Source organism: Megalopta genalis, unplaced genomic scaffold (genome assembly GCF_051020955.1).
Source record: "Megalopta genalis isolate 19385.01 unplaced genomic scaffold, iyMegGena1_principal scaffold0137, whole genome shotgun sequence".
NCBI lineage: Eukaryota > Metazoa > Arthropoda > Insecta > Hymenoptera > Halictidae > Megalopta > Megalopta genalis.
This window is the reverse complement of record NW_027476206.1, coordinates 152,501-160,000: the sequence shown is the minus strand read 5'-3', so window position 1 is coordinate 160,000 and position 7,500 is coordinate 152,501.

Below are 7,500 nucleotides of genomic sequence, written 5' to 3'. Positions count from 1 at the left end.
TCGGGAAGCGGGTCTGGCTGACGTGCCGGGCCTGGGCGAGGTGAACGGCTCTCGTGGCTGGGATCCGAGCTCGGTCCCGTGCCTTGGCCTCCCGCGGATCTTCCTTGCTGCGAGGCTTCCGTGGCGTTTCCCATCGGTGCGGTCGTCCTCTTCGGCCGCCATTCAACGCTCAGCTCAGAACTGGCACGGACTAGGGGAATCCGACTGTCTAATTAAAACAAAGCATTGCGATGGCCCCCACGGGTGTTGACGCAATGTGATTTCTGCCCAGTGCTCTGAATGTCAACGTGAAGAAATTCAAAAAAGCGCGGGTAAACGGCGGGAGTAACTATGACTCTCTTACAACAATTTCCCCCCTTCCGGGACCGAGCTCAGGGGATCCCCCTCCCCGGCCGGTCGATTTCCCATGCCAATTCCCAGGCTGCGATAGATCCTTCGTTACCAAGATCGGTAGGGGCGTGCACATGAGGTCCGCTCACCCTGATTGGTCAGATGATGTGAACCGCGCAGCGCCAGCAAGGGCACGTTGGAGTGCTGAGGAGGTGTCTTTGCTGGCGCGGCGCGAGGCAGAACTGACCATGAAGGGTGTGCGCTTCATCAATCAAGCGCTCATTGGGTTCTTGCCTGGCAGGTCGCTAGATGCCATAAAGGGCGCTCGGAAGCGCAAGGACTACCGAGCGCTCGTGATGGAGCACGTTGGCCGCATTCAGCAGGAGACACTGCAGCCGGTGGCAGAGGCGCCCGACCTCGCGGTGGAGGTTCAGGATAGCGATCGGGTCTTCCTAGAGTATTTCCGCGGCCTTGAACCACTAGGGTGCGATGGATTCCAGGCTGATACCCTGGATGAAATCTGTGCCCTGGTCGGAAGAGAGGACCGCGGGGATATTCTGGAAAGGCTCACCGCTTACCTGGCGGATATCTTTCCGCTACCTCGAGCAGCGAGAGTCGTGCGTCGATGCCGCCGAGCGCAACCGGAGGAACCGCTCTCGCGACGCAAGCAGCGCCGGAGGAATTACGGCATAGTTCAAGAGCTATGGCGTAAGGACCCCCGGCGCTGTCTGGATGTCATAAGGGATGGCCCCGTAGGTGACCATGGCATCCCTCAGGATGTTATGGTTCCCTATTGGGAGGCCCTTATGACCGGTGCGCGCGATAGTTGTCCTCCGCGTGAAAACCGAGAGGACACCATCTCCTCTCTGTGGTCTCCTGTTAATCCGGATGAACTACGGAGGGCGCTTCCGGGTAGGAAGACAGCACCTGGTCCTGACGGTCTGTCTGCGAGACTCCTTTGTAAAACCCCCCTTGAGGTTTTGCAAAGGATCTATAACCTCATTATGTGGTGCCGCAGACTCCCTATTCATCTAAGGGACGCCAGGACCGTGCTTATTCCTAAAACCGGACTGCCTTCTTCTCCGTCTGATTTTCGACCCATCACCGTCGCCTCGACGCTTGTGCGAGGATTCCACAAGGTCCTGGCTAGGCGGATGGGTCGATTGATCGGATTGGATGGGAGGCAGAGAGCGTTCCGTAGGACAGACGGGTGTGCGGACAACGTGTTCTTGCTGGACTTGCTGCTACGCCACTCCCACGCGCGTCATAAACCGCTTTTTGTTGCGTCGGTTGACGTCGCGAAGGCTTTCGACACCGTTTCTCACCGCGCGATATTACAAACGCTCGAGCTGAGGGGCTGTCCCGCTCCCATGATTGAGTATGTCGGGTCGGTGTACTCCGAAGCCCTCACGACCATTGTGTCGGGTGGTTGGCACTCTCATGCCATCCATCCGATGCATGGCGTGAGGCAAGGAGACCCGATGTCCCCCGGCATATTCAACATGGTGATGGACAGACTCCTCAGGAGCCTCCCCCCAGACATCGGGGCGGATATCGACGGGGTGAGGATCGGGTCGGCAGCCTTCGCCGACGACCTAATCCTGGCAGCCTCAACGGCAACGGGCCTGCAGCGATTGCTTGACTGTACGGAGGGCTTCCTGGCATCATGCGGCATGTCCGTTAATGTCGGTAAGTCTTTTACCATCTCGATCGGAACGGTTCCCCACCAGAAGAAGACTACCGTGGATGAGGGCAACTTCACCCTCGGTAGTCAGAAGCTGGTGGCGATGAAGCGGACGGACGCCTGGCAGTATTTGGGTATTCCCTTTACTCCAGACGGTCGTCTGCGTTCCGACCCGTCAGTCTCGTTGGTCGCTGATTTGGCTAAGATCTCCCGTGCACCGCTTAAGCCGCAACAGCGACTATTCGCTCTGCGAATATTCCTGTTGCCAAGCTTGTTTTATGCGGCGTCGTTGGGGTCTGTGGGATTGGGGAAACTCAATCGGTGTGACGTGGCGGTGCGTGGTGCGGTGAGGAAGTGGCTCAATTTACCGGCCGATACATCTAAGGCCTATTTCCATTCCGCCATCGGTTCGGGAGGCCTGGGTATTGCTTCGCTTCGGTGGAGTATGCCCAGGATTCGGCTTAGCCGCCTGAAGGAACTGTCCTTGTCTTCTGAGGCCGCGTCTGGGCTGCCGGGGGACTATCTTCGACTCGAGATCCAGAGGGTGCAGCAGCGCCTGATGGATCACGGCGAGGTCATCGACACTCCCGAGAGGGAAGCGCGCCGTTGGGCGAATGCTCTTCACGGGAGTGTCGATGGCAGCGCTTTGAAAGAGTCGAAGAGGGTCCCGGGGCAGCACAGATGGGTCGCGGAGGGGACCCGCTTCTTGTCGGGACGAGACTTCGTCAACTCCTGCAAGTTGCGGATCAACGCCCTTCCGACTAGGTCCCGAACATCTAGGGGCCGAAGACAGGACAGGCTCTGCAGGGCTGGCTGCGCGGTGCCTGAAACCCTTAACCACGTCCTACAGCAGTGCCACCGCACCCATGATGGGCGGATAAGAAGGCACGACGCTGTAGTCGACTATCTTGCACGTGGTTTAGTGCAAAGGGGTTTTCAGGTAGCGCGCGAGCCGAAGATCCCCACCGATGAGGGAATGAGAAAGCCAGATTTGGTAGCATGCAAGGACGGTGAGTGCATGGTCCTCGATGCGCAAGTGGTTAGTGAACAGACAATCCTGGATCTTGCGCATAAGCGTAAGGTCCAGTATTACGCTGACAACGCCAGCTTCCGACGTGCAGTTGCTTCTAGCAACGGCACGGAGGATGTCAGCGTATTCTCTGCCACTTTGTCGCTGAGAGGACTATGGAGCGCGAAGTCATGCAGGGGCCTACTGGGCGCGGGATTGATGGGCCAGCGTGACCTCAAGGTGATCGCCTCGAGGGTCTTGGTCGGAGGATTGGCAGCCTGGGGATTGTTTAACCGCAGGACATCTACGCGGACGAACCGCCTAACACCTACGCGGTTCGACCGGTCGGGCATCGGGTAAGGGACCGGAAAGGGGGAACAAATTGGTGCCGCCTACCATATAGGCGTAATAACGGGGCAATGCGGCCACCAGTCACCGGCTCGTATCCCCGGAAAAAAAAAAAAAAAAAAAAAAAAAAAAAAAAAAAAAAAAAAAAAAAAAAAAAAAAAAAAAAAAAAAAAAATAGCCAAATGCCTCGTCATCTAATTAGTGACGCGCATGAATGGATTAACGAGATTCCCATCTGTCCCTATCTACTGGCGGTGGCGGTCTGTGGCCACCCAGGGTTGAGAGGCGACCCCCGAACTAGTCCTCGCGAAGGTTGTTGCTACTACCGAGTCGATGGATGCGTCGACGATGAAGGCATTTTAGACCGTCAGTGCGTCGTACATGTAGTACTTCGCATAATGGCGAGGCCCGAGATTAAGCATGCGGGCTGTGGCGTGTTCATGTACAGCATTGAATATGCTGTACTACTCCTTAGCGGGGGACTGTTGTCACTTGTGGCTGCAGTCCCCCGCGTCACGTTATGCGGTTTTTCTGGTCTAACTGGAATGCCGCATTTTCGTTGTCTGAACACGCCACGAAGCAACACGCCGTCGGATTGAATGTTGCTGCTGAGTCGATAGGTGCATCGGCGATGAAAGCACTTGAGACCGCCAGTGCGTTGTACATGTAGTACTTCGCATAATGGCGAGGCCCTTGAACTAAGCATACGGGCTGTGGTGTGTTCATGTACAGCATTGAATATGCTGTACTACTCCCATCCGGGGGACTGTTGTCACTTGTGGCTTCAGTCCCCCGCGTTACGTTATGCGGTTTTTCTGGTCTGACTGGAATGCCGCATTTTCGTTATCTGAACACGCCACAAAGCAACACGCCGACGGAGTGAATGCTGCCGAGTTGACGGATGCATCAGATGCATCGGCGATGAGGGTGTTTTGAGACCGCCAGTGCGTTGTACATGTAGTACTTCGCATAATGGCGAGGCCCTTGAACTAAGCATACGGGCTGTGGCGTGTTCATGTACAGCATTGAATATGCTGTACTACTCCCTACCGGGGGACTGTTGTCACTTGTGGCTGCAGTCCCCCGCGTCACGTTATGCGGTTTTTCTGGTCTGACCGGAATGCCGCATTTTCGTTGTCTGAGCGCGCCACGTAGCAACATGCCGCTGGATCTAGAAATCGGGATGCAACCAATCGCCTGGGCAACCCAGGCCGCAAGGGGCAAACGTGCCCTAGCCACACTTGAGCCTCCACGAAAAAGGTACCGCTGGATAGCTCGTGTTCTCAAAACGCAGCGAACCGAACGAAGTGTGGTGGAGAGGAAGAGGCAGCCTCTCCGACTGCTGTCTCCCGCGTGTTTGCCGTGCGTGGCGACCCTTGTCGTCGGAAAAGAGGATCCTGGGATCTGAGGGGGCCCTCTCCTGCGGGTGAGACGTCCCCAACACGTACCTTTGGCCTCTGCTTCGGCTAGATGGGAGGCTGGACGAGAAAAGCAGCCCTGGTCCAGTCAATCGGCTTGGAACGACCATACGCTTCGGCGAGTGGGTTCTGACGGGCGAGGACGCGGGCTGGGTTGAGTAATCGGCCCAGTCAGCAGACTATGTCCGGTGCGTAGCCCTAACCCAGCCTGATGGCGGGTTCCAAAATGTGTGGGTCGGTGGTGGCCGGGGAGCGTACCGGATGAAAGAAAGATTCACATTATGGGATCTAAATCGAAAACACAAATTGAACGATCAAAGTCGGCGGGTCCAGCTCCTACTCGGAGTGAAGCCGTCGCCACAGACGCGGAAGCTACAGCAGCAGCTGTTAGCCCTCCTGCGTCTGCGAAAAAGACAAGGTCCGGGAAGGTGTTAAACATCGCCAATCCTCGTGTGACCTTGGAGAGATGCGTGACACCCACGCGAGCGGTCTCGGTGAAAACTGAGGCCACGGAAGAAGGCGCGCCGGACACCGGTAACGTGGGGACAGCGCCCAAGTCGGGGGACTCCCCCAGCCGCAAGGCTGGGAAGGGGAAACCCAAAAAAATCGAACAAGTCAAAGACACGCTCGTGAAGGTGCAACCGGCACCCGTGCGTGTCGAAGACCCCGAAGGTGGCGGTTGGAAAACCGTCACCAAAAAATCGAAGCGTGCCAAGCCAGTCGCACCTACTGGCAAGGCCGCAGCAAACCAGGCCAGGAAATCGAAGGGGACGGTTTCCGGGCACAAGGTACGGCCTCTCGATCTCGTGAGAGACGAAGCCTTCAGGCGAGTATCGGAGATACGGACCTTTTGCTTTCGACCCGAGTCGAAAGTCAACAAGGAGTCCGGGTCGAAGATACTAGCAGAAGTCGGAGCACTCAACGAGTTGGTCCAGGAGCTGATTCAAAGAAACAGCTTCGTCGAAGGGCAACTCGCCGCGGTCAGGGCGGACCTAAAAGCGCGCCCTGCCGTAATGAGTGCGGCGCGACCTGGGCCGTCCAAGGGATCCCTCCCGAAGACGGTCTCCAATGCCGCGCAGTTGACCTACGCCCAAGTGGCAAAGGTCAACCAGTCAGCGACTCCGGAGGCGAGAAGACCACCGACACAATACGTGGTGCGTATCTTCCCGCCAAAGGATAAAGGACAGAACAGCGATGCTACTAAGAGAGCTGTTCTGTCGATCGTAAAACCTGCGAAGGAGGCGATCCGTGTCAGATCGGTTCGACGCATCCACTCCGGTGGCATCGTCGTCGAAACCGATCGCAAGGAGGACCTAAAAGCCTTCGTAGGCAATAAGAAGCTGGCGAGTGCGGGACTGTCCGTCTCCTTGCCCAGCAAACGGGACCCCGAGGTCCTGATTTATGACATTCCGAAAGGGATGGGCAAGGAGGAAATTGCCTCCAGTCTTTGGAGGCAAAACCTCTCTGAGGCGTCCCAGAAGGATGTGCCTTCGGGTGTTCGGGTCAGTCGCATGGCTGGCAAGACCCCGGAGACAGCCAACTGGGTAGTGGCCGTCAGTCCGCAGATTCGTCGGCGGCTGGCGCAGAGAGGGGACCGGGTGTACCTTGGGTGGAGTTCCTGCCGTGTGCGGGACTTCATACAGGTCACCCGTTGCTATAAGTGCCAGCGCTTCGGGCACACCGCGAAGCGCTGTAAATTCAAAGAGGATGTCTGCGGACATTGTGCCGAAAAAGGGCACGGCTATGCGCTCTGCAGCAGGAAGAGCAAGCCTCCGGTTTGTTCCAACTGCAAAGACAGAGGGCGGCCACACGACCATAAGTCGCGAGACCCGGCCTGCGCCTCCTATCAGGAAGCGCTGGTTTTGGAGATGTCTCGCATTAGACAGGAATAATAATTTGAATCTCGAATGGATAGTACAAACGACCGGCGACGCTCGAGAGTCATACGGGTCATGCAGCATAACATGCAGCGGGCCCGAAACGTGACCGACGAAGTCCGGACTGAGATGCATAGGCGAGGGGTAGATGTGTTGCTTGCACAAGAGCCATATAGCTGGCGGGGTACTGTGCCCGGGCTAGGCTTGAGAACGAGGCTGATCACGGCAGGCGAACCGGTGATGGCTGCAATAGCGGTCAGAAACCCGGATCTAACCGTGGTCAAAGTCTCTAACTTGTGCGACACGCATTTGTCCTGTGTCAGCATCTCGGGTTCGTTTGGGAGCTTCTTCCTGATCAGCCAGTACTTTCAATGCTCCGATGACGTTGAATCAGGTCTGGCGCGGTTGGAGAGAGCTCTTTCCGCACTTAAGCATAACCGAGTCATTATCTCTGCCGACGTTAACGCGAAATCAGCCCAGTGGGGCAGCGCGGAGACGGACGTGAGAGGCCGTAAACTCGAAGAGTTTATCGTGAGCCATGGCTTGGTTGTCTTGAACGAGGCTGGAAACGCTCCGACGTTTTCCAGCCCTAGTGGACAGTCATACATCGACGTCACACTATCGACACCTGATATTTGCGACAAGGTGCGAGGTTGGAAGGTCCGCGAGGACCTGACGACCAGCGACCACCGAGTCATAGAGTTTTCTTTGAGTTTTTGCGCCGAGGACGGTGCTGCCGAAATTAGTAGCAACAGCAGCACCAACCGGAACGGATTATTACCAAGGTTCCGACTCCGAAGCGCAAAATGGCCCGAGTTCGACAAGGCGCTGCAG